Genomic DNA, 26,775 nt, shown 5'->3' on the forward strand with positions numbered 1-26,775 from the left:
AAACTTCTCTGCCCAATTGCTTTGTGTTTGAAATCTCACAACAATAGTTCCCTTTGAGGGGCATTCCCATCTTTCAGGCACTGTACAGCACTCACTTCACCTCGCCCCCAATTAAATGAAATGTTGGAGTTAGCGAGTCTTCCCAAGGTTATCATATTGTCAACAGAGTGACGAGCTTGGGTAGTTGATCAGAAGTCCCAGATTGCACCAATATACCACTCTGTGTACGCGCCCTGCGGCCTGAAACTCCACTTGCCTCCCATCTGAGTCTAGTTAGCATTGCCACATTTCACCATAACACACATGGGGGCGAGAAATTCAGTTTTTGCTGAACGCGGCATTTTTTCGCCAAAAATACAGCTTTCACTCACTCCGTTACCGCTACAAGGACTAAAATTCAGGCTTCAATTCGTACAGCGGTAAAAATCGGCATTGCACGAGGATTCGTGGTGCACATCGCAAATTTTCTGCAACTTTTCTCCGAGGACACTGCCGCCGCGAGAGCAACCTTGGGAACGGGAAAAGCACTAAAAAACCCAAAATAAAAAATCACAAATCATTCACAAAAGACTTAGCTATCGAATCGCTGAAAAGAATTAAAACATAAAAACTCAACTTACCTTTTTTGCAGGTCTTCACATCTACCGCCGATCCAAGGTCTGCATCGCAGCTTTTTCCCGAGCGTTTTCTTTTGCGATAAACATGGGTGCACGTGATTGATCATGATTGACTGCAATCGTGATCTTTTACTGGGACTTGTAAAGCTAACAACCTGCCCCACAGCAATTGAATAGAACTGATGACATTAACACCCAGGGCAGCCTTGATTTGGGCTGGAGAATCTTTGAATTATTTTAGTCTAAAATCAAGAAAACAGAGTTAGCATGAACTTCTGAACTCCAGCGAAAGTAATTGGGAAAGAAATATCACTTTATACAACAATAGTAACAATATGATGCACAGAAGTGACCCTGCTGCTGTAAACAGCCTCAGCCCCAGGAATTCCTCAGGCCCAAGTAATGCCATGGCTTTCAACAGCAGCCCCACAGAGCTCCCCCCAACCCCCGGCCAACCCACGGAGCTCTCCCTCTCTTCCCCCCCAACCCACGGAGCTCTCCCCCCCACCCCCGGCCAACCCACGGAGCTCTCCCTCTCTCCCCCCCAACCCACGGAGCTCTCCCCCCAGCCCCACAACCCACGGAGCTCTCCCCCCAGCCCCACAACCTACGGAGCTCTACCCCCAGCCCCACAACCCACGGAGCTCTCCCCACCACCCCGCCAACCCACGGAGCTCTCCCCCCAGCCCCACAACCCACGGAGCTCTCCCCCCCCCTCCAACCCACGGAACTCTCCCCCCCCTCCAACCCAAGGGAGCTCTCCCCCCCCTCCAACCCACGGAACTCTCCCCCCCTCCAACCCAAGGGAGCTCTCCCTCTCCCCCCCCGACCCCCGCCAACCCACAGAGCTCTCCCCCCAGCCCCACAACCCATGGGAGCTCTCCACCCAACCCACGGAACTCTCACCCCCACCCAACCCATAGGAGCTGCCCCCCGCCCTCAACCCATGGGAGCTCAAACCCCCCACCCCCACACTCAGCCCATGGGAGCTCTCCTCCTCCCCCTCAACCCCCCCAACCACTGAGAGCTCTCCCCCCCACCAACCCACAGAGCTCTCCCCCCCCCAACCCACGGAGCTCTCCCCCCCCCAACCCACAGAGCTCTCCCCCCCCCCACCAACCCAAGGGAGCTCTCCCTCTCCCCCCAACCCAAGGGAGCTCTCCCCCACCCCCCCTCCAACCCATGGAAGCTCTCGACTCTCCCTCAATCCTTGGGATATCCCCACATCCCCTCAACTCCAGGAAGGGCTCTACTCACAGTCTCAGCCCCAGGAAGGCATTCAGTCCAACACTCACCCCCCAAAACCCTACAGTCCTGGCATCACCCCCAGGAAGGGCTCTGATTGCTGGCAGCTTTAGCAATTGTCAGGATGTGGGTGTCGCTAGTAAGGCCGGCAATCATTACCCATCCCTAGTTGCCATGACAGTGAATCTGAGTGGTATGCTAGAACACTTCAGAGGGCAGGCGATGGACTGGAGTCGCGGATAAGGATGAAAGGTTTCCTTCCTGAAGGAACATCAATGAACCAATTATGTTTATATGACAGCTTCACGATTCCCTTTTACTGATATCAGATTTTTATTTTCAGACTTTTTAACTGAATTCAATTCTAAAACTGCCATAGTGGGATTTAAACTCTCGGCCTCTGGATCATTAGCCCAATACCACAGGCATCACACTACCGTACCGAGGGGCCGAATGCCTCAGGCTATGCCTTCCCCCATGTCAGAAAACCAGGAAACAACCTTGATTCATCCCTGCTTCAAATTGGGGTACATGTCCTGATCTACGCCTCCTTAAGATCCCACTCCACCCGAGGGCCGTGGCATTGTCCCAGTGTTACATTCCTTGTCTATCTGCTCCTCCCCTCAAGATGCTGCGATCTCCACCCAGCCTCTGCCCTTCCCAGCCCAAGTCAGATGAGCAGGGGAGTTCTCCCAGTGTCCTGGGCCAATAGTTATCCCTCAATCCATATCACAAACAGATTATCTGGGCATTATCACATTGCTGTTTGTGGGAGCATGCTGTGCACAAATTTGTTGGCATGTTTCATACATTACAACAGTGACTACACTTCAAAAAGTACTTCATTGGCTGTGAAACGCTTTGGGACGTCTGTGGTCGTGAAAGGCGCTATATAAATCCAAGTCTTTCTTTTAAGTCCCAGATCATCTATGAGCAATGCCACAGGAGATCTACTCATATTTAATTTCATTTAAAATTCAGCCTAATCTTATCTCTAACCCTAAGAAGGTTTGCTCGTGAAATCGTTCCTCCAGGACACAATAAGAATAACACAAAACCAAGCCTTCGATACCGAGTTTGTATTTTTTATATATGTGCATATGGGGTGGAGATTATGGCCCCAAGTTTCCACATGATTTGCTCCTGATTTTTAGGAGCAACTGGTGGAGAATGGAGTATCTTAGAAATCGGAATTCTCCACATTTAAGTTTTCTGCAGTTCTAGTCAGGTAGAACAGTTTCACTTTTGAACAGAATTTTTTTTTCAAAAGGGGGCGTGTCCGGCCACTGACGCCTGATTTGAAAGTTTCCACAGTGAAAACGTACTCCAAACTAACTTAAAATGGAGCAAGTGAAGATTTTTGTACGCTTGAAAAAACCTTGTCTACACATTAAAAAATCAGGCGCAGGTTACAAATTAGGCGTCAGGAACGAGGTGGGGGGGAGGGGGCGGGAAGGGAAGTCATTAAATTCTACAATAAATCCTTAGTTACACTGATACAAATATTATACAAATAAATCCAACCTGAATAAAAATTTATAAGCAAAGAAAAGATTAAATAAACCATGTTCCTACTTGTGTGAAAGTGCTTCAGGCAGGCCTTTCAGGCAGCGTGAAAAACGGGCGCCCAGCTCGGAGGGGGGCCTGTTTTGCCGCGTGTGGAAACTTGGGGCCATTAATCCTGCCAATATATGCGATGGTTTATGTCCTTGCCCATAGAATGTAACGTTGACACCTCATAAGGGAAATCAGCTCTGTATCATTTTCTGTATAGACTTCCAAAGTTCTTTCAACCATTGTTACAGTCTGCAATACTTCCATTCTTAATCATAGCTTCCTGCTGAAATAAACCGGAGCAGTATGATATAGTATAGTGTGAGTAATGTACAGGGACCTGTCACCTGTCACAGTAACAGTCCACAGTCAATGTGCTTAATATCCTGCCTGTGCTATCAAAACAAGCTGGTTCACAACCTGCCTCTCACCAACACAAAACTCACGCTTAAATTCAGCAACATTTTAGTCCAAACAATCCTGAAGAATCTTTCATGAACCACAAATACAGAAGTGTCTGTCACTTTTGCCAAGAATGTCAGTAATAACATTTCTTTACACTGCGGCCTGACACACGGCAGACTCTTTAGTCGCATCGATCACTGTTTCTTGCACTTTGCGACTGGAAGGGTCAGTTGGCATTTATTGAAAATTAATTTTAAAAATACTAAATTGCCAGCCACGAACACTGCTGCGCTTACACTGCTCCCTCGGCCAACATACATATTGATGTATCAGTTGTGCATCTCGCAGAAACACTGTGATTAATGATTAGGGTCAATCTACCATTAAGTGATGGATTCCCATCCTACCTGTCAGGCCGAAACCAGGCGGGGCAGGCAGTTAAAATCCACCCTGTGACCCACCCACTGAGATACCACCAGTGGGTCCCACCCTCTTCACTCTTCACTTGCTCCCCGAGGGGCCGTGATCCCTGATCCCCCGAGGGGCAGTGATCCCCCGAGGGGCAGTGATCCCCTGATCCAATGAGGGGCAGTGATCCCCTGATTCCCCGAGGGGCAGTGATCCCCGAGGGGCAGAGATCCACTGATCCCCCGAGGGGCAGTGATCCCCTGAGGGGCAGTGATCCCCTGATCCCCCGAGGGCAGTGATCCCCTGAGGGGCAGTGATCCCCTGATCTAATGAGGGGCAGTGATCCCCTGATCCCTGAGGGGCAGTGATCCCCTGATCCCCTGAGGGGCAGTGATCCCCTGATCCCCCGAGGGCAGTGATCCCCCGAGGGCCAGTGATCCCCTGATCCAATGAGGGGCAGTGATCTCCTGATCCCTGAGGGGCAGTGATCCCCTGATCTCCTGAGAGGCAGTGATCCCCTGATCCCCCGAGGGACAGTGATCCCCCGAGGAGGACAATTCGGGCCACCACAGCCCCGGACTCACCCCCAGCACCCCCCCCTGCCCTTCCCTGCCGCGAGACCCCCCCGGATCCCCCAGACCCTGGTCCCCACACTGAACGAGTGCCAGTGGGCAGCCAGGGTGCAGCCACAGTCCAGCCACCCCATGCTGCCCACTCCCGGCTGCTCCGTCCCAGGCTGCCGCCGTCGGTATTTGGTGAACTCACCGCTAAATTCTCGCACCTGATTCTGCCGCGAGCGAACGGGAATTTAAGTGAAAACTGCGGAACCCCACACAAACCAGTTGAAATCCCCTCAAAAGTTATATTTTAACACAAAAAATTACGCTTCAGCTTACATGATGTTGATATCTGGCTAAATATCCAAAAGCAACACAGTTTTAGCTTTGGTAGTGAACTCCACAGACACTAATTTTGCAGTGGCTCAGTGGGTAGCACTCTCTCGCCGCAGAGTCAGAAGGTTGTGGGTTCAAGTCACAAATATAGGCTGACACTCCAGTGCAGTGCTGAGGGAGTGCCGCACTGTCGGAGGTGCCGTCTTTCAGATGAGATGTTAAACCGAGGCCCCGTCTGCTCTCTCAGGTGGATGTAAAAGATCCCATGGCACTATTTTGAAGAAGAGCAGGGGAGTTATCCCCGGTGTCCTGGCCAATATTTATCCCTCAATCAACATAACAAAAACAGATTATCTGGGTCATTATCACATTGCTGTTTGTGGGAGCTTGCTGTGTGCAAATTGGCTGCCGTGTTTCCTACATTACAACTGTGACTACACTCCAAAAGTATTTTATTTGTTGTATAAGGCGCTATATAAATGCATTTATTTTCAGAGCCATACAGTTGTCCGTCACTGAAGTAGTCCCATGTTTGTTGTGCCTCATGAAAAGGTAGATCTGAAATGGTGAAATATCAGGAGAATGCACCAAAGGTTGATTTGTTTATACTGAGCCTGCTTTCAGCTTTTCCAACCAGCAAAAAATGAGTAAACATATGATAGCAACAAAAGGGAGAGCAGAGCCTTGACCCCACTCTCAGCATCTGAACCGTAAGCCCCAGGATTCAAGCCCCAGCCCATGACCCTGAGCATATAGGGGATGGTTTTGTGAGGCTCTGATGCTGGGGCGGAGGTTCACTGGTGCGGAATGTAGATCGGAGAATCGGGGTTAAGGGGCCGGACTTTCCATAGAGGCCCTCAACGCTCGATTGCCCACTGAGAAGCATCGTTAATGCTCGGCAGAAAAACTGGCAAGAATTTTCATTTATAGGGAAAAGATGTGTGGAAATGATCGGCTGGCGGAAGAAGTCAGTGTTGCACACTCATTCTCGGCGGTATCTCAGTGAGTAAGTGGAAAGTCAGCCAATGGGCGGTCGTTACCAGAATGGACGGTAAGTGCAAAAATTTAGGCTGAGGCTGCGGTTGGGCCTAGGGAGTTGGAAAACCTAAATAAAAAAATGATAATAAACCCACAAACAACGCATTCGCAAAACAGTTTTAAGCCTAATCGCCATGGTAAAATGTTAAATAAATAATTAAATAACCTTTCACTTACCTTTCTTTGCAGGGTCCCCCCTTACCGCCCTGTTTTTGCCAGTTGGGTCTCTCGGCGATGTGGACGCCGGCGGTTAAGGCCCAAACTTACGCCCTGGCGGTTATTCGAGGCATTGCACGTTAGCGGTCTGGTCCCAGCGGGCAACTTCAGGTGTGGGCAATACCAAGCAAAAAACTGGCGTGCAACCTCTCGCCAGGCAAAAAAACAGCTGCAACGCCGAGAAAATCACCGACAATGAAGCCGAAGGTCTGGTCCAAGGTCTTTTAGCTCTCGCTCTGATCAGCAATCGTGCCTTGTGAGGTTCTGCAGCAACAGTGATGTTCAACAGCGAGGGTGTGCTGAATTGTCAGAGATTTCATTTTCTTCTCCTTTGGACAAGACGTGAAAACCAGGCCCCATCTACTATTACAGGAGGATTCCCGAAGATTCAGGAGACCTATGGTTAGAAGATCACCGAGTTATCCTACAACCAACACCACAGAAAAAACTGATTGACTGGTTATCTATTTATTGGTGTTTGTGGTGCCTTACGTTTCAGTAAATGGAGACTCTATTGGCTTAGCGAACAACAATCACTGCTCTTCAAAGTAATTTGTGAAGTGTTGAGGATGTCACTGCGAGAGGAAATCGCCTCATGATGCCCACTGATCTCCCTGCACTAGAGTAGTAATAACATAAGAAATAGGAGCAAGAGTCGGCCATTTGGCCCCTCGAGCCTGCTCCGCCATTTAATAAGATCATGGCTGATCTGATCATGGACTCAGCTCCACTTCCCTGCCCACTCCCCATAACCCTTTACTCCCTTATCACTCAAAAATCTGTCTATCTCCGCCTTAAATATATTCAATGACCCAGCCTCCACAGCTCTCTCAGGCAGAGAATTGTCGAAATCTCGACCTCCGAAAAGAATGACTCCGACACTTACAGCTCCGGCAGAAGTTTCTTTAATTCGCTTGCTAGCAAGGGGCAGGTTACACTCAGTCAAGGGCTAAGTGAACACCTCCGAAATGGTACAGTTTAACAAGATATTTATACAGTAAAACCCAAGTTATGGCCTCTCCCTGTGTATTGCTCTGTCTCACAGTCAGTGAATACAGATAAAGAGTTAATTATTATATCCTGGTCCTGACATGGTATCCAGATATTTCCTTTTGTCAGGGTTATCAGTTGGCCAGCCGGCCATTACTCCATGAGTCATAGGTAATGGGCTATCACCTGTCTTGTATTGTGTCAGGATAGTTCAATTTCCTGGTCAGTTTATCTGTTTGCATCAAATGGATGAGGTCTCTGCAAGAGATAATGGCTAGAAGATAAGGGTGGGGTGACATGGAACTTGTGTCGTGTAGACAATAGGAGAGCACCATGGGGGGGTACTTGTCTCAGCATGACTTGTCTCCTAGCTGTCTGATGGCCATCAGCCATCTCAAACCAGGTTTAGCTGTTTATGCAAGCTGACTGCTAAAATGCAGAAAGTTCTGGAAGGGCCAGGACTCCATTTTGATATATATATATTGCAAAGGGCACACAAATACCGTATGGTATCAGCTTAGATAAAAATACATTTCCACAGAATTCCACAGATTTACAACCCTCTCAGAGAAGAAATTCCTCCTCAACTCAGTTTTAAATGGGCGGCCCCTTATTCTGAGACTATGCCCCCTCGTTCTAGTCTCCCCTATCAGTGGAAATATCCTCACGGTATCCACCTTGTCGAGCCCCTTCATTATCTTATACGTTTAAATAAGATCACCTCTCATTCTTCTGAACCCCAATGTGTATAGACCCAACCTACTCAACCTATCTTCATAATTCAACCCCGTCATCTCCGGAATCAACCGAGTGAACCTTCTCTGAACTGTCTCCAATGCAAGTATATCCTTTCTTACGGAGATCAAAACTGTACGCAGTACTCCAGGTGTTGCCTCACCAATACTCTGTACAGTTGTAGCAGGACTTCTCTGCTTTTATACTCTATCCCCCTTGCAATAAAGGCCAACATTCCATTGGCCTTCATGATTACTTGCTGTATCTGCATACTAACTTTTTGTGTTCCATGCACAAGAACCCCAAGGTCCCTCTGCACTGCAGCACTTTACAATTTTTCTCTATTTAAAAAATAATTTGCTTTTCTATTCTTTCTGCCAAAGTCGATAACATCACATTTTCCCAAGGTATACTCCATCTGCCAACTTTTTGCCCACTCACTTAGCCTGTCTATATCCCTTTGAAGATTTTTTGTGTCCTCCTCACAATTTGCTTTCCCACCCATCTTTGTATCGTCAGCAAACTTGGCTACATTACACTCGGTCCCTTCATCCAAGTCATTAATATAGATTGTAAATAGTTGAGGCCCCAGCACCGATCCCTGCGGCACCCCACTAGTCACTGTTTGCCAACTGGAAAATGATCCATTTATCGCGACTCTCTGTTCTCTGTTAGTTCGCTAATCCTCTATCCATGCTAATATATTACCTCCAACCCCGTGAAATTTTATCTTGTACAGTAACCTTTTATGTGGCACCTTATCGAATGCCTTCTGGAAATCCAACTACAAAACATCCACTGGTTCCCCTTTATCCACTCTGCTCGTGACATCCTCAAAGAATTGCAGCATATTTGTCAAACATGATTTCCCTTTCATAAAACCAGGCTGACTCTGCTTGATTGAACAATGCTTTTCCAAATGTCCCGCTACTGCTTCCTTAATAATGGACTCCAGCACTTTCCCAACGACAGATGTTAGGCTAACTGGTCTATAGTTTCCTGCTTTCTGCCTGCCTCCTTTTTCAAATAGGGGCCTTACATTTGCTACTTTCCAATCCGCTGGGACCGCCCCAGAATTTTGGTAGATTACAACCAATGCATCCACTATCTCTGCAGCCACTTCTTTTAAGACCATAGGATGCAAGCCATCAGGTCCAGGGGACTTGTCCACCTTTAGTCCCATTATTTTACCGAGTACTACTTCTTTAGTGATAGTCATTTTTTAAGATCCTCCCTAAATTGGCCTGGGTTTTTATCTGGTTCTTGCATCTCCCAGGAGAACACATGGCTCCGGTTGGGGTGGAGTGTAGAATGTTTCAGTATCAGGGATGCCGCAGTTGTGTGGGGCCGACTGGTTGGGCCGGATGCTCTTTACCTTTCCGCCATTATTCATTGTTCAATGGTTTATATGTAACCTTCAGGGCTGCTGACCGAGGGCTGTGCGGCTCTTTGTTGCCCAGCACGGGCCGGAATGGCCCCCTATGCTGTAAATATAGCAACATAGAAAATAGGTGCAGTAGTAGGCCATTTGGTCCTTCGAGCCTGCACCATCATTCAATTAGATCATGGCTGATCATTCACCTCAGTACCCCTTTCCTGCTTTTTCTCCATACCCCTTGATCCCTTTAGCCATAAGGGCCATATCTAACTCCCTCTTGAATATATCCAATGAACTGGCATCAACAACTCTCTGCGGTAGGGAATTCCACAGGTTAACAACTCTCTGAGTAAAGAAGTTTCTCCTCGTCTCAGTCCTAAATGGCTCACCCCTTATCCTTAGACTGTGTCCCCTGGCTCTGGACTTCCCCAACATCGGGAACATTCTTCCTGCATCTAACCTGTCCAGTCCTGTCAGTATTTTATATGTTTCTATGAGATCCCCTCTCATTCTTCTAAACTCCAGTGTATAAAGGCTCAGTTGATCCAGTCTCTCCTCATATGTCAGTCCTGCCATCCCGGAAATCAGTCTGGTGAACCTTCGCTGCACTCCCTCAATAGCAAGAACGTCCTTCCTCAGATTAGGAGACCAAAAATGAACACACTATTCCAGGTGAGGCCTCACTAAGGCCCTGTACAACTGCAGTAAGACCTCCCTGTTCCTACACACAAATCCCCTAGCGATGAAGGCCAACATACCATTTGCCTTCTTCACTGCCTGCTGTACCTGCATGCCAACTTTCAATGACTAATGTACTATGACACCCAGGTCTTGTTGCACCTCCTCTTTTCCTAATCTGCCGCCATTCATGTAATATTCTGACTTCGTGTTTTTGCCACCAAAGTGGATAACCTCACATTTATCCACATTATACTGCATCTGCCGTGTGTTTGCCCACTCACCTAACCTGTCCAAGTCACGCTGCAGCCTCTTAACATCCTCCTCACAGCTCACACCACCACCCAGCTTAGTATCATCTGCAAACTTGGAGATATTACATTCAATTCCTTCATCTAAATCATTAATGTATATTGTAAATAGCTGGGGTCCCAGCACTGAGCCCTACGGCACGCCACTAGTCACTGCCTGCTTCCTGTCTGCCAACCAGTTCTCTATCCACATCAGTACATTACCCCCAATACTATGTGCTTTAATTTTGCACACCAATCTCTTGTGTGGGACCTTGTCAAAAGCCTTTTGAAAGTCCAAATACACCACATCCACTGGTTCTCCCTTGTCCACTCTACTAGTTACATCCTCAAAAAATTCTAGATTTGTCAAGCATGATTTCCCTTTCATAAATCCATGCTGACTTTGACCGATCCTGTCACTGCTTTCCAAATGCGCTGCTATTTCATCCTTAATAATTGATTCCAACATTTTCCCCACTACTGATGTCTATAATTACCCGTTTTCTCTCTCCCTCCTTTCTTAAAAAGTGGGGTTACATTAGCTACCCTCCAGTCCATAGGAACTGATCCAGAGTCGATAGACTGTTGGAAAATTATCACAAATGCATCCACTATTTCTAGGGCCACTTCCTTAAGTACTCTGGGATGCAGACTATCAGGCCCCGGGGATTTATCAGCCTTCAATCCCATCAATTTCCCTAACACAATTTCTATCCTCCCTCCCTATAGCCCCTTGATTATCCACTATTGGGATGTTTTTAGTGTCTTCTACTGTGAAGACCGATACAAAATATTTGTTCAAAGTCTCTGCCATTTCCCTGTGCCCCAATATTAATTCCCCAGTCTCATCCTCTAAGTGACCAACATTTACTTTAGCCACTCTTTTCCTTTTTATACACCTGTAGAAACATCTGTGATTCTTCTGATCCCTACATTGTTTTTATTAACCACTTGCGATCCAACTAGAAGTTTTCCGTGACAATATTCTGGTGTTTGGACCTTATTGGACCTTAATAACTTGCTCAATAGCAGAATGAAGAGCTTCTTAACTCCATTTACCCGCTGTGGATCCGCAACCGTTAATGCCCTCACCTAACAAACATCTCTCACTTGCAGTTTTGAAAAAGTCATTGACTCCCAGCTGCATCAGCTTTTTTGGGGAAAGAGTTCAAGATTTGCACCCCCCTTTGTGTGAAGAAGTGCTTCCTGACATCACCCGTGAACGGCCTGGCTCTAATTTTAAGATTAACCCCCTTGTTCTGGCCTCCCCCACCAGAGGAAATCGTTTCTCTGTATCTACCCAGCAACCCCTTTCATCATCTTAAACAGCTCGATTAGATCACTGCTGATCTATATTCAATACAAGCCTAGTCTACGCAACCTATCCTAATAATTTAACCCTTTCCGCCCAGGTATCAGTCTGGTGAATCTGCACTGCTCCCCCTCCGAGGCCGATCTACCCTCCCTGAGGTGCAGGGGCCAGAACGGAACACAGTTACTTCAGATGGGGTTTAACCAGAGCTCGGTACAGCTATAACATAACTTCCTCAGCTTTGTACTCCAGCCCCCTCGAGATAAAGGCCGACATTCCATTATCCTTATTAATTATTTTTTGTACCTGTCCACTCCAATTTATAATTTGGAGATTGTCAATGACCTGACATTGCAGTTGTTCTCCCACCATAACCAGGCTGATATATATATCATTGGGCATTGATTTAAAGTAATTGGGAGGAGGTTTAGAGGGAATTTGAGGAGAACTCTTTTCACCCAGAGGGTGGTGGGGATCTGGAACTCACTGCCTGAAAGGGTGTAGAGGCAGAAACCCTCACCGCATTTAAAAAGTACTTCAATGTGCACTTGAAGTGCCGTAACCTACAGGGCTATGGACCGAGAGTTGGAAATAGGATTAGGCTGGGTAGTTCTTTGTCGGCCGACATGGACACGATGCGCCGAAATGGCCTCCTTCTGTGCCGTAATGTTCTATGATTCTATAATTCTATATTAAAGCTATTGGTAGCAGTATTATGTGAGCACTGAAGTTAGGGACAGAACCACAGAAACACTACTTTCATATTGTGTGTCTAAACAAGACTCAATTCAGAACAGTTAGCCTGATTACTGCAATTTCATTGTAGAGGTGGCATGGTGGGTACTTGATAGCACAAAATGCCATTAGCAAGGTATGATTGTAACCGTTTTCCTATAGCTCTGAAAAATTGTTCTATTAATTACAACAGTGACTACACTCAAAATACTTCATTGGCTGTAAAGCGCTTTGAGACGTCCGGTGATGGTGAAAGGCGCTATATAAATGCAAGTCTTGTTTAGGAAGGTGCAAGTACTGCAAAAGCAAAATACTGCAGATGCTGGCAATCTGAAATAGGAATAGAAAATGCTGGATTGCATTTATAGCAAGTGCATCCAGATCCATTTATCAACCTGTAGAATTAGAATCTAGAGTAACCATACAATTAGAAACGAGCACAGTAACCATGTAGCTGTGCGGCTGGGCAGAAGTCTGCACCTCCCATGCAGGCTGCTGCCCCGTTTCTCCGCTGAAAGACCGTACGTGTGCGGGGCTTTCTGTGGGCCGCGCTCCCAGAGAACACTCGCGGGAACTTTGATAGTAACAAACTTACTTGAATTTGTTTTTGCATTTATAATGTTTTTGCTGTGAGTGGCGTGATAAATATTCCATAGTTGGAATACTAAACTTTTGATTCATTAAAGGCAAGCTGACAGTTTAATACGGGTTATGGTAGTATGCCAAAGGTGTCAAACGCTGCTCAAGGAACGGCGCCAAACAGCTTGGTGCAGAATTCCTAACTTCAATTTTGCTTCAATATTGGGGACGTGATGAATAAATTGTGACTGCCTTTTTATTAAGATTACAGAATGAAATTAGAACTGCTAACATCGAGTCGCATGCTGCTCTCGTGCTTCGTTACGTGTGTTGCATATCAGTTCTAAGAAAATGCTTCTAATTGGCAGATAGAATAAATATTTATATATACATTTTAAGTTTTAATGTATTACTTCAGCAATTGAATAGGAAAGAATTCACATAAGATCATCATCATCATAGGCAGTCCCTCGGAATCCAGGAAGACTTGCTTCCACTCTAAAAGTGGTTCTCAGGTGACTGAACAGTCCAATACGGGAATTACAGTCTCTGTCACAGGTGGGACAGACAGTGGTTGAGGGAAAGGGTGGGTGGGAGTCTGGTTTGCCGCACGCTCCTTCCGCTGCCTGCACTTGCTTTCTGCATGGTCTCGGCGACGAGACTCGAGGTGCTCAGCGCCCTCCCGGATGCTCTTCCTCCACTTAGGGTGGTCTTTGGCCAGGGACTCCCAGGTGTCAGTGGGGATGTTGCACTTTATCAAGTAAGAACATATTATGTATTAGGAGCAGGAATAGGCCATTCGGCCCCTCGAGCCTGCTCTGCCATTCAGTAAAATCATGGCTGATCTTCTACCTCAACTCCAGTTTCCTGCCCAATCCCCATATCTCTTAATTCCCTTAGTGCCCAAAAATCTAGCGATTTCTGTCTTGAATTTATTCAATGACTCAGCATGCACAGACTTCTGGGGCAGAGAATTCCAAAGATTTACCACCCTCTGAAAGAAAATTATTTCTCCTCATCTCAGTCTGAAATGGCTGACCCCTTATTCTGAGACTGTGACCCCTGATTCTAGACTCTCCAACCAGGAGAAACAGCCTCTCAGCATCAACCCTGTCAATCCCCCTCAGAATCTTATGTTTCAATGAGATCACCTTTCATTCTTCTAAACTCCAGAGAGTATCGGCCCAGTCTACGCAATCTCTCCTTATTGGATAACCCTCTCATCCCTGGAATCAGTCTGGTGAACCTTCGTTGCACTCCCTCTAAGGCAAGTATATCCTTCTTTAGGTAAGGTGATCAAACTGTACACAGTTTGTGTGTGGTCTCACCCAAGCCCTACATATTTGGAGCAAGACTTAATCTTATACGCCAATCCCCTTGCAATAAAGACCAACATACCATGTGTGTTTCTAATTTCTTGGTGTACCTGTATGTTAACTTTCTGTGATTCGTGTACAAGACCACCCAGGTCCCTTTGAATACCAGAGGGATGTCATAATCACATTATATACATACAACACTGTCCAGTCAATCACTGCCCTATCAGTTTCAACCACTGCAGACACGTTATGAATAATAATTTAATTCTATAGTTTAGGCCAATGGGCTAATCATTGCGATTAGTTTGACGTATTTGGGATATTGACTAGCAATAGATGAAACAGTGAGAAGCTCTCAGTAAATCACTAGTGTTTAATAACATTTTAACATGTCATAATGTTCCGTCATCTGCTGGGAGGGATTTATTTTTGCTTGACATGCCTTTTAATCAACTGATGTTTCATTGCATTTATATATAAACACGGGTAAAATTTATAAGTTGTTTATATACGCTTGCCATGCTCAAATGATATTGAACTATCAATGAACTATTCAGTGCAAAATATGTGCAAAAAATATTTTTGGGCTTACATATTACATCATATAAACTCACAATAATTAATGTTAGCCTTCAAAATATAGCACAAGGTTACAATAAAAATGTTTCTAAATGGCTAGGTACAGTGATGTTACAATACCTGTCACATGTGGTTTTGAGTTTAAAAAGAAAGATTTGCATTTCTATAGCATCTTCATGACCTCAGGATGTCCCAAAGCACTTTACAGCCAAACAAATACGTTTTGAAGTATAGCCACTGTTGTAATGTAGGAAATGCAGCAGCCAATTTGCGCACAGCAAGCTCCCACACACAGCAATGTGATAATGACAAATAATCTGTTTTAGTGATGTTGATTGAGGGATAAATAATGGCCAGGACACCGGGGATAACTCCCCTGCTCTTCTTTGAAATAGTGCCGTGGGATCTTTTACATCCACCTGAGAGGGAAGACAGGGCCTCCGTTTGACGTCTCATCTGAAAGACAGCACCTCCGACAGTGCAGCACTCCCTCAGCACTGCACTGGAGTTTCAGCCTAGATTTTGGTGCTCGAGTCCCTGGAATGGGACTTGAACCCACAACCTGCTGACTGAGAGGTGAGGATGCTGAGCCAAGGCTGACAACTGGTGCTTTATGTTTCTGAGGAATGGTCACGTTTTGTGATGCATTGATAGGGCACATTAATGTGCACCATGTCAGATGTATCAAATGTTTAGACATCAGCAGGCAATGCCATGTGTAGTCGTGAATGAATTCTTCAATCTGAAATAGAAAATATACCTGAAAACAGCAATAAGCAATTCCAACACTATTAAAAGTTACAAATAAGGAATAACGTGATATGTAGACATTGATATCTGCCTATCCACCACCGCCTCAAACCATTCACATGCAAATGGCAGTGTCAGCATTCAAATAATAAAAACAGCTAGCCACATGATTGTCGAGTCTGCAGAAATTGAACTGAAATCAGCCTGAAGTATGTGGATTTAATCTGCTGTGAACATCTGCCCAGCTATTTTTGAAGTAAACTGTCATGAGGTTTCCAGTCCCAGGAGCCTGGAACCTCCCATTGTTAAAGCAAACTTAACATTCCTTGGAGTTCATTTGCATCCCAATCACCAGGGCCACGTGGGCCTATTCCCAGTTCTGAGATTTTGAAAACATCCCCTTTGTTAAGATCTGGATTTGACCAGGAGTGAAGTACTCCATGTTTTTTTGACTGTACATCTGTGGAATGTTACATGGGTTCATCATTAATGACCTTAGCAATGCCTTAACAAGCACAAAACCTTATGTTTCGTGCTGTCTTGCGGATTCCTACACTTGAAGTAGCACGAAACACAGAAAGTACTCTGTCAGTGTTTCAACTGACATTAGACACTTAACTCCATTTATTGTTTTGTTAAAATTCTTCACAAATGAAAATATATTCCTAAATAACTTGAGTACAACACAGATACCTGAGACTAGAAATGATGTGACAACTGGTGCATTGTTCTTGCAGCCTATAGTATTACACAGCCCCAGGACATCGCTGCAGGAGTTAACATAGAAACATAGAAATTAGATGTAGGAGCAGGCCATTCGGCCCTTTGAGCCTGCACCACCATTCAATAAGATCATGGCTGATCATTCAACCTCAGTATCCCTTTCCTGCTTTCTCTTCATACCCCTTAATGCCTTTGGCCATAAGGGCCATATCTAACTCCCTTTTGAATATATCTAATGAACTGGCCACAACAACTTTCTGTGGTAGAGAATTCCACAGGTTAACCACTCTCTGAGTGAAGAAGTTTCTCCTCATCTCATACATAACATAAGAACATAAGGTCCAAAATGGCTTACCACTTATTCTTAGACTGTTACTCCTGGTTCTGAAACTCCCCAGCAATGGGAACATTCTTCCTGCCTCTAACCTGTCCAATCCCATCAGAATTTTATATGTTTCTATGAGATCCCCTCTCATTCTTCTAAACTCCAGTGGATACAAGCCCAGTTGATCCAGTCTCCCCTCATATGTCAGTCCTGCCATCCCGGGAATCAATCTGGTGAACCTTCGCTCTACTCCCTCAATACCAAGAACGTCCTTCCGCAGATTAGAAGACCAAAAATGTGAGGTTATCCACCAATGTGGAAAACCTCACATTTATCCACATTATACTGCATCTGCCATGCATTTGCCCACTCACCTAACCTGTCCAAGTCACCCTGCAGCCTCTTAGCATCCTCCTCACAGCTCACACCGCCACCCAGCTTAGTGTCATCTGCAAACTTGGAGATATTTCATTCAATTCCTTCATATTGATGTATATTGTAAATAGCTGGAGTCCCAGCACTGAGCCCTGCGGCACCCCACTAGTCACTGCCTGCCATTCTGAAAAGGACCCGTTTATTCCAACTCTCTGCTTCCTGTCTGCCAACGAGTTCTCTATCCATGTCAGTACATTACCCCCAATACCATGTGCTTTAATTTTGCACACCAATCTCTTGTGTGGGACCTGGTCAAAAGCCTTTTGAAAGTCCAAATACACCACATCCACTGGTTCTCCCTTGTCCACTCTACTAGTTACATCCTCAGAAAATTCTAGGAGATTTGTCAAGCATACCCTTTCATAAATCCATGCTGACTTGGACCGATCCTGTCACTGTTTTCCAAATGCGCTGCTATTTCATCTTTAATAATTGATTCCAACATTTTCCCCACCACCGATGTCAGGCTAACCATTGTATAATTCCCCGTTATCTCTCTCCTTCCTTTTTTTAAAAGTGGCATTACAGTGCCCCTCCAGTCCATAGGAACTGATCCAGAGTCAATAGAATGCTGGAAAATGATCACCAATGCATCCACTATTGCTAGGGCCATTTCCTTGAGTACTCTGGGATGCAGTCTATCAGGCCCTGGGGATTTATCTGCCTTAAAAAAAACATAAGAATTAGGAACAGGTGTAGGCCATCTAGCCCCTCGAGCCTGCTCCATCATTCAACAAGATCATGGCTGATCTGACCGTGGACTCAGCTCCACTTACCCGCCCGCTCCCCATAACCCTTAATTCCCTTATTGGTTAAAAATCTATCTATCTGTGACTTGAATACATTCAATGAGCTAGCCTCAACTGCTTCCTTGGGCAGAGAATTCCACAGATTCACAACCCTCTGGGAGAAGAAATTCCTTCTCAACTCTGTTTTAAATTGGCTCCCCCGTATTTTGAGGCTGTGTCCCCTAGTTGTAGTCTCCCCGACCAGTGGAAACAACCTCTCTGCCTCTATCTTGTCTATCCCTTTCATTGTTTTAAATGTTGCTATAAGATCACACCTCATCCTTCTGAACTCCAACGAGTAAAGACCCAGTCTACTCAATCTATCATCATAAGATAACCCCCTCATCTCCGGAATCAGCCCAGTGAATCGTCTCTGTACCCCCTCCAAAGCTAGTATATCCTTCCTTAAGTAAGGTGACCAAAACTGCACGCAGTACTCCTGGTGCGGCCTCACCAATACCCTGTACAGTTGCAGCAGGACCTCCCTGTTTTTGTACTCCATCCCTCTCGCAATGAAGGCCAACATTCCATTCGCCTTCCTGATTACCTGCTGCACCTGCAAACTAACTTTTTGGGATTCATGCACAAGGATCCCCTCTGCACCGCAGCATGTTGTAATTTCTCCCCATTCAAATAATATTCCCTTTTACTGTATTTTTTTCCAAGGTGGATGACCTCACATTTTCCGACATTGTATTCCATCTGCCAAACTTTAGCCCATTCGCTTAACCTATCCAAATCTCTTTGCAGCCTCTCTGTGTCCTCTACACAACCCACTTTCCCACTAATCTTTGTGTCATCTGCAAATTTTGTTACACTACACTCTGTCCCCTCTTCCAGGTCATCTATGTATATTGTAAACAGTTGTGGTCCCAACACCGATCCCTGTGGCACACCACTATCCACCGGTTGCCAACCTGAAAAGGACCCATTTATCCCGACTCTCTGCTATCCGCTAGTTAGCCAATTCTAGATCCATGCTAATACATTTCCTCTGATTCCGCGTACCTTTATCTTCTGCAGTAACCTTTTGTGTGGCACCTTATCGAATGCCTTTTGGAAATCCAAATACACCACATCCATCGGTACACCTCTATCCACCATGCTCGTTATATCCTCAAATAATTCCAGTAAATTAGTTAAACATGATTTCCCTTTCATGAATCCATGTTGCGTCTGCTTGATTGCACTATTCCTATCTAGATGTCCCGCTATTTCTTCCTTAATGATAGCTTCAAACATTTTCCCCACTACAGATGTTAAACTAACTGGCCTATAGTTACCTGCCTTTTGTCTGCCCCCTTTTTTTAAACAGAGGAGTTACATGAGCTGCTTTCCAATCCGCTGGAACCTCCCCAGAGTCCAGAGAATTTTGGTAGATTATAATGAATGCATCTGCTATAACTTCCGCCATCTCTTTTAATACCCTGGGATTAAAACCTTCAATCCCATCAATTTCCCGAGCACAATTTCCTGACTAATAAGGATTTCCTTCAGTTCCTCCTTTTCGCTAGACCCTCAAACCTCTAGTATTTCCAGAAGGTTATTTGTGTCTTTCTTAGTGAAGACAAAACCAAAGTATTTGTTCAACTGGTGTGCCATTTCTTTGTTCCCCATTATAAATTCACCTGATTCTGACTGCAAGGGATGTACGTTGGTCTTCACTAATCTTTTTCTCTTCACATATCTAGTTTTTATGTTCCCTGCAAGCTTCCTCTCATACTCTATTTTCCCCCTCCTAATTAAACCCTTTGTCCTCCTCTGCTGAATTCTAAATTTCTCCCAGTCCTCAGGTTTGCTGCTTTTTCTGGCCAATTTATATGCCTCTTCCTTGGATTTTACACTATCCCTAATTTCCCTTGTTAGTCACGGTTGAGCTACCTTCCCCGTTTTATTTTTACCCCAGACAGGGATATAAAATTGTTGAAGTTCATCCATGTAATCTATAAATGTCTGCCATTGCCTATCCACTGTCAACCTTTTAAGTATCATTTGCCAGTCTATCCGAGCCAATTCATGTCCCATACCATCGAAGTTACCTTTCCTTAAGTTCAGGACCCTAGTCTCTGAATTAACACTGTCACTCTCCATCTTAATAAAGAATTATTAAGAGTTATTAGGAGTTCCTCAGGGCAGTGTCCTAGGCCCAACCATCTTCAGCTGCTTCATCAATGACGTTCCCTCCATCATAAGGTCAGAAGTGGGGATGTTCGCTGATGAGTGCAAAGTGTTCAGTTCCATTCACAACTCCTCAGGTAATGGAGCAGTCCCCATGCCCGCTTGCAGCAAGACCTGGACAACATTCAGGCTTGGACTGACAAGTGGCAAGTAACATTTGCGCCACACAAGTTCCAGGCAATGACTATCCCCAACAAGCGAGAGTCTAATCACCATCCTTCGACATTCAATGGCATTACCATCGCCGAATCCCCCACCATCAACATCCTGGGGGTCACCATTGATCAGAAACTTAACTGCACCAGCCACATAAATATTGTGGCAACAAGAACGGGTCAGAGGCTGGGTATTCTGTGACAAGTGTCTCACTTCCTGACTTCCCAAAGCTTTTCTACCATCTGCAAGGCACAAGTCAGGAGTGTGATGGAATACTCTCCACTTGCCTGGGTGAGTGCAGCTCCAACAACACTCAAGAAGCTCGACACTATCCAGGACAAAACAGCCCGCTTGATCGGCACCCCATCCACCACCTTCAACATTCACTCCCTCCACCACCGACGCACCGTGGCTGCAGTGTGTACCATCTACAAGATGCACTGCAGCAATTTGCCAAGGCTTCTTCTGCAGCACCTCCCAAACCCACGACCTCTACCACCTAGAATGACAAGGGCAGCAGGTGCATGGGAACACCATGGGACGGGTTAGGATTCCTTGGGCAGTATGTAACGGAACCAACCAGAGGGTAAGCTATCTTAAATCTGGTCCTGTGTAATGAGACAGGATTAATAAATAATCTCCTAGTAAAGGACCACCTTGGAATGAGTGATCATAGCGTGGTTGAATTTCAAATTCAGATGGAGGGCGAGAAATTTGGATCTCTAAGCAGCGTACTAAGCTTAAATAAAGCAGACTACAAAGGTATGAGGGCAGAGTTGGCTAAAGTGGCTGGGCAAATAGATTAAAGTGTAGGACGGTTGATGAACAGTGGTGTACATTTAAGGAGATATTTCATAACTCTCAAGAAAAATATATTCCAGTGAGGAGGAAAGGATGTAAAATAAAAGATAGCCATCTGTGGCTAACTGAAGAAATAAAGGACGGTCTCCAATTAAAAACAAGGGCATACAAAGTGGGCAAAACCAGACGATTGGGAAACTTTTAAAAGCCAGCAAAGGATGACTAAAAAAATGATTACGAAAGGGAAGATAGACTATGAAAGTAAACTAGCACAAAATATAAAAACGGATAGCAAGAGTTTCTATTGGTATATAAAAAGGAAAAGAGTGGCTAAAGTAAACGTTGGTCACTGCGAGGACGAGACCGGGGAATTAGTAATGGGGGAACATGGAGATGGCAGAAACTCTGAACAAATATTTTGTATCAGTCTTCACGGTAGAGGATACTAAAAATATCCCGACAGTGGATAGTCAAGGGGCTATGGGAGGCGGGGGGAGTGTGGGGGGAAGGTATTTAACACAATCTCAATCACTAAGGAGGTGGTACTTATTAAAAATAATGGGACTAAAGGCAGATAAATCCCCTGGACCTGATGGCTTGCATTCTAGGGTCTTCAGAGAAGTAACGGCAGGGATTGTGGATTCATTGGTTGTAAATTACCAAAATTCCCTGGATTCTGGGGAGTCCCAGCAGATTGGAAAACTGCAAATGTAATGCCCCTATTTGAAAAAGGAAGCAGACAAAAAGCAGGAAACTATAGACCAGTTAGCCTAATATCTGTGTTTGCGAAAATGTTGGAGTCCATTATTAAAGAAGCAGTAGATATTTGGAAAAGCATAGTTCAGTCAGACAGAGACAGCAAGGATTTATGAAGGGGAAGTCATGTTTGGTAACTTTGCTGGAATTCTTTGAGGATGTAATGAACAGGGTGGATAAAGGGGAACCAGTGGATGTGGTGTATTTGGACTTCCAGAAGGCATTGACAAGGTGCCAGTGAGGCATACAAAAGCACGAGCCTTACACTGAACATCCGTAAGACAAAGATCCTCCACCAACCTGACCCTGCCACACAGCACTGCCTCCCAGTCATCAAGATCCACAGCGCAGCCCTGGACACCGTGGACACTTTCCATACCTTGGGAGCCTATTATCAGCAAGGGCAGACATTGACGATGAGGTTCAACACTGCCTCCAGTGCGCCAGCGCAGTCTTTTGCCGCCTGAGCAAAAGGATGTTCGAAGAGCAAGCCCTCAAATCTGCCACCAAGCTCATGGTCTACAGGAATGTAGTGAAACCCACACTCCTGTAAGGCCAAGGCTGGGAACTCAACATCCAGGGGTATTCAACATTCAGGAAGGATAGACAGAAAGGAAAAGGAGGTGGGGTGGCATTGCTGGTTAAAGAGGAAATTAACGCAATAGTAAGGAAGGACATTAGCTTGGATGATGTGGAATCGGTATGGGTGGAGCTGTGGAATATCAAAAGGTAGAAAACGCTAGTGGGAGTTGTGTACAGACCACCAAACAGTAGTAGTGAGGTTGGGGACAGCATCAAACAAGAAATTAGGCATGCGTGCAATAAAGGTACAGCAGTTATCATGGGCGACTTTAATCTACATATAGATTGGGCTAACCAAACTGGTAACAATACGGTGGAGGACGATTTGCTAGAGTGTATTAGGAATGCTTTTCTAGACCAATATGTCGAGGAACCAACTAGAGGGCTGGCCATCCTAGACTGGGTGATGGGTAATGAGAAAGGGCTAATTAGCAATCTTGTTGTACGAGGCTCCTTGGGGAAGAGTGACCATAATATGGCAGAATTCTTCATTAAGCTGGACAGTGACACAGTTAATTCCGAGACTAGGATCCTGAACTTAAGGAAGGGTAACTTCGATGGTATAAGATGTGAATTGGAAAGTATAGACTGGCAAATTATACTTAAAGGGTTGAGGGTGGATAGGCAATGGCAAACATTTAAAGATCACATGGATGAACTTCAACAATTGTACATCCCTGTCTGGAGTAAGAATAAAATGGGGAAGGTGGATCGACCGTGGCTAACAAGGGAAATTAACGATAGTGTTAAATCCAAGGAAGAGGCATATAAATTGGCCAGAAAAAGCAGCAAACCTGAGGACTGGGAGAAATTTAGAATTCAGCAGAGGAGGACAAAGGGTTTATTAGGAGGGGAAAAATATAGTATGAGAGAAAGCTTGCCAGAAATATAAAAACTGACTGCAAAAGCTTCTATAGATATGTGAAGAGAAAAAGATTATTGAAGACCAACGCAGGTCCCTTGCAGTCAGATTCAGGTAAATTTATAATGGGGAACAAAGAAATGGCAGACCAGTTGAACAAATACTTTAGTTCTGTCTTCAGGAAGGAAGACACAAAGAACCTTCCGGAAATACTAGGGGACCGAGGGTACAGTAAGAAGGAGGAACTGAAGGAAATCCTTATTAGGCGAGAAATTGTGTTCGGGAAATTGATGAGATTGAAGGCTGATAAATCCCCGGGGCCTGATAGTCTGCATCCCAGAGTACTTAAGGAAGTGGCCCTAGAAATAGTGGATGCATTGGTGATCATTTTCCAACAGTCTATCGACTCTGGTCAGTTCCTATGGACTGGAGGGTAGATAATGTTACACCACTTTTTAAAAAAGGATGGAGATAAAACGGATAATTATAGATGGGTTAGCCTGACATCAGTAATGGGGAAAATGTTCGAATCAATTATTAAAGATGAAATAGCAGCGCATTTGGAAAGCAATGACAGGATCGGTCCAAGCCAGCATGGATTTATAAAAGGGAAATCCTGCTTGACAAATCTTCTAGAATTTTTTGAGGATGTAACCATTAGAGTGGACAAGGGAGAACCAGTGGATGTGGTGTATTTGGACTTTCAAAAGGCTTTTGACAAGGTCCCACACAAGAGATTGGTGTGCAAAATTAAAGCACATGGTATTGGGGGTAATGTACTGATGTGGATAGTGAACTGGTTGGCAGACAGGAAGCAGTGAGTCGGGATTAACGGGTCCTTTTCAGAATGGCAGGCAGTACTAGTGGGGTGCCGCAGGGCTCAGTGCTGGGACCCCAGCTATTTACAATATACATCAATGATTTGGATGAAGGATTTGAGTGTAATATCTTCAAGTTTGCAGATGACACTAAGCTGGGTGGCGATTTGAGCTGTGAGGAGGATGCTAAGAGGCTGCAGGATTAGTTGAGTGAGCAAATGCATGGCAGATGCAATATAACGTGGATAAATGTGAGGTTATCCACTTTGGGGGCAAAAACACAAAGTCAGAATATTATTTGAGTGGCGGCAGATTAGGAAAAGGGGAGGTGCAACGAGACCTGGGTGTCATGGTACATCAGTCATTGAAAGTTGGCAGATAGAGCAGGCTGTGAAGAAGGCAAATGGTATGTTGGCCTTCATAGCTAGGGGATTTGAGTATATGAACAGGGAGGTCTTACTGCAGTTGTACAGGGCCTTGGTGAGGCCTCACCTGGAATATTGTGTTCAGTTTTGGTCTCCTAATCTGTGGAAGGATGTTCTTGCTATTGAGGGAGTGCAGCGAAGGTTCACCAGACTGATTCCCGGGATGGCAGGATTGACATATGAGGAAAGACTGGATTGACTGGGCCTGTATTCACTGGAGTTTAGAAGGATGAGAGGGCACCTCGTAGAATCATATAAAATTCTGATGGGACTGGACAGGTTAGATGCAGGAAGAATGTACCCGATGTTGGGGAAGTCCAGAACCAGGGGACACAGTCTAAGGATAAGGGGTACGCCATTTAGGACTGAGATGAGGAGAAACTTCTTCACTCAGAGAGTTGTTAACCTGTGGAACTCCCTGCCGCAGAGAGTTGTTGATGGCAGTTCATTGGATATATTCAAGAGAGAGTTAGATACGGTCCTTATGGCTAAAGGGATCAAAGGGTATGAATAGAAAGCAGGAAAGGGGTACTGAGGTGAATGATCAGCCATGATCTTATTGAATGGTGGTGCAGGCTCGAAGGGCCAAATGGCCTACTCCTGCACCTATTTTCTATGTTTCTATGTTTCTATGGCTGAGAGACATGGACCATATACAGTAGACACCTCAAATCGCTGGTGAAATACCACCAACGATGTCTCCGCAAGATCCCGCAAATCCCCTGGAAGGACAGACGCACCAATGTTAGCGTCCTCGATCAAGCCAACATCCCAAGCATCGAAGCACTGACCACACTCAACCAGCTCCATTGGGTGGACCACATTGTTTGCATGACACAAAACTCCCATAGCAAGCGCTCTACTCGGAACTCCTACACGGCAAGCGAGCCCAAGGTGAGCAGAGGAAACGTTTAAAGGACACCCTCCTTGATAAAATGCAACATCCCCACCGACACCTGGGAATTCTTGTTCAAAGACCACCCTAAGTGGAAGAAGTGTATCCAGGAGGGCGCTGAGCAGCTCGAATCTCTTCGCCGAGAGCATGCAGAAAACTAGCGCAGGCAGCGGAAGGAGAGTGCGACAAACCAGTCCCACCCACCCTTTCCTTCAATGACTGTCTGTCCCACCTGTGACAGAGACTGTAATTCCCATATTGGACTGTTCAGTCACCTAAGAACTCACTTTTAGAGTGGAAGCATGTTTTTCTCGATTTCGTGGGACTGACATAAAAGGTTATTGCACAAGATAAAAGTTCACAGGGTTCGGGGTAATATATTAGTATGGATAAAGGATTGGCTACCTAACAGAAAACAGAGTGTCAGGATAAATGGTTCATTCTCGGGTTGGCAACCAGTAACAAGTGGGGTGCCGCAGGGATCAGTGCTGGGACCCCAACTATTTACAATCTATATTAACGACTTGGAAGAAGGGACTGAGTGTAACGTTGCCAGCTTTGCTGATGATACAAAGATAGGAGGAAAAGCAATATGTGAGGAGGACACAAAACACCTGCAAAATGGGATAGGCAAGATAAGTGAGTGGGCAAAAATTTGGCAGATGGAGTATAATGTTGGAAGATGTGAGAAACATAGAAACATAGAAACTTACAGCGCAGAAGGAGGCCATTTCGGCCCATCGTGTCCGAGCCAGCCGACAAAAAGCCGCACGGCCCTTGGTCAGCAGCCCTAAAGGTTACATATAAACCTATGAACAATGACGGAAAGGTAAAGAGCATCCAGCCCAACCAGCCCACCTCACACAACTGCGACACCCGTTACACTGAAACATTCTACACTCCATCCCAACCGGAGCCATTTGATCTCCTGGGAGAGGCAAAAACCAGATAAAAATTTAGGGAGAAAAAATTTGGTAAAATTCCTCTCAGACCCATCCAGGCGATCGAAACTAGTCCAGGAGATCAACCTGGCCGTATTCTATTCCCTGCAGTACTTACCATTATATCTGCGCCGGCCAACAAAAGGTCATCCAGTCTAATCCCAATTACCAGCTCTAGGTCCGTAACCCTGCAGGTTACTGCACTTTAAGTGCCCATCCAACCATCTCTTAAAAATGGTGAGGGTTTCTGCATCCACCACTCTTCTAGGCAGTGAGTTCCAGATCCCCACAATCCTCTGCTTAAAGAAGCCCCCCTCAAATCCCCTCTAAACCTTCCACCAACCACCTTAAATCTATGCCCCCTCG

The sequence above is a fragment of the Pristiophorus japonicus genome, chromosome 13, assembly GCF_044704955.1.
Source record: "Pristiophorus japonicus isolate sPriJap1 chromosome 13, sPriJap1.hap1, whole genome shotgun sequence".
Lineage (NCBI taxonomy): Eukaryota > Metazoa > Chordata > Chondrichthyes > Pristiophoridae > Pristiophorus > Pristiophorus japonicus.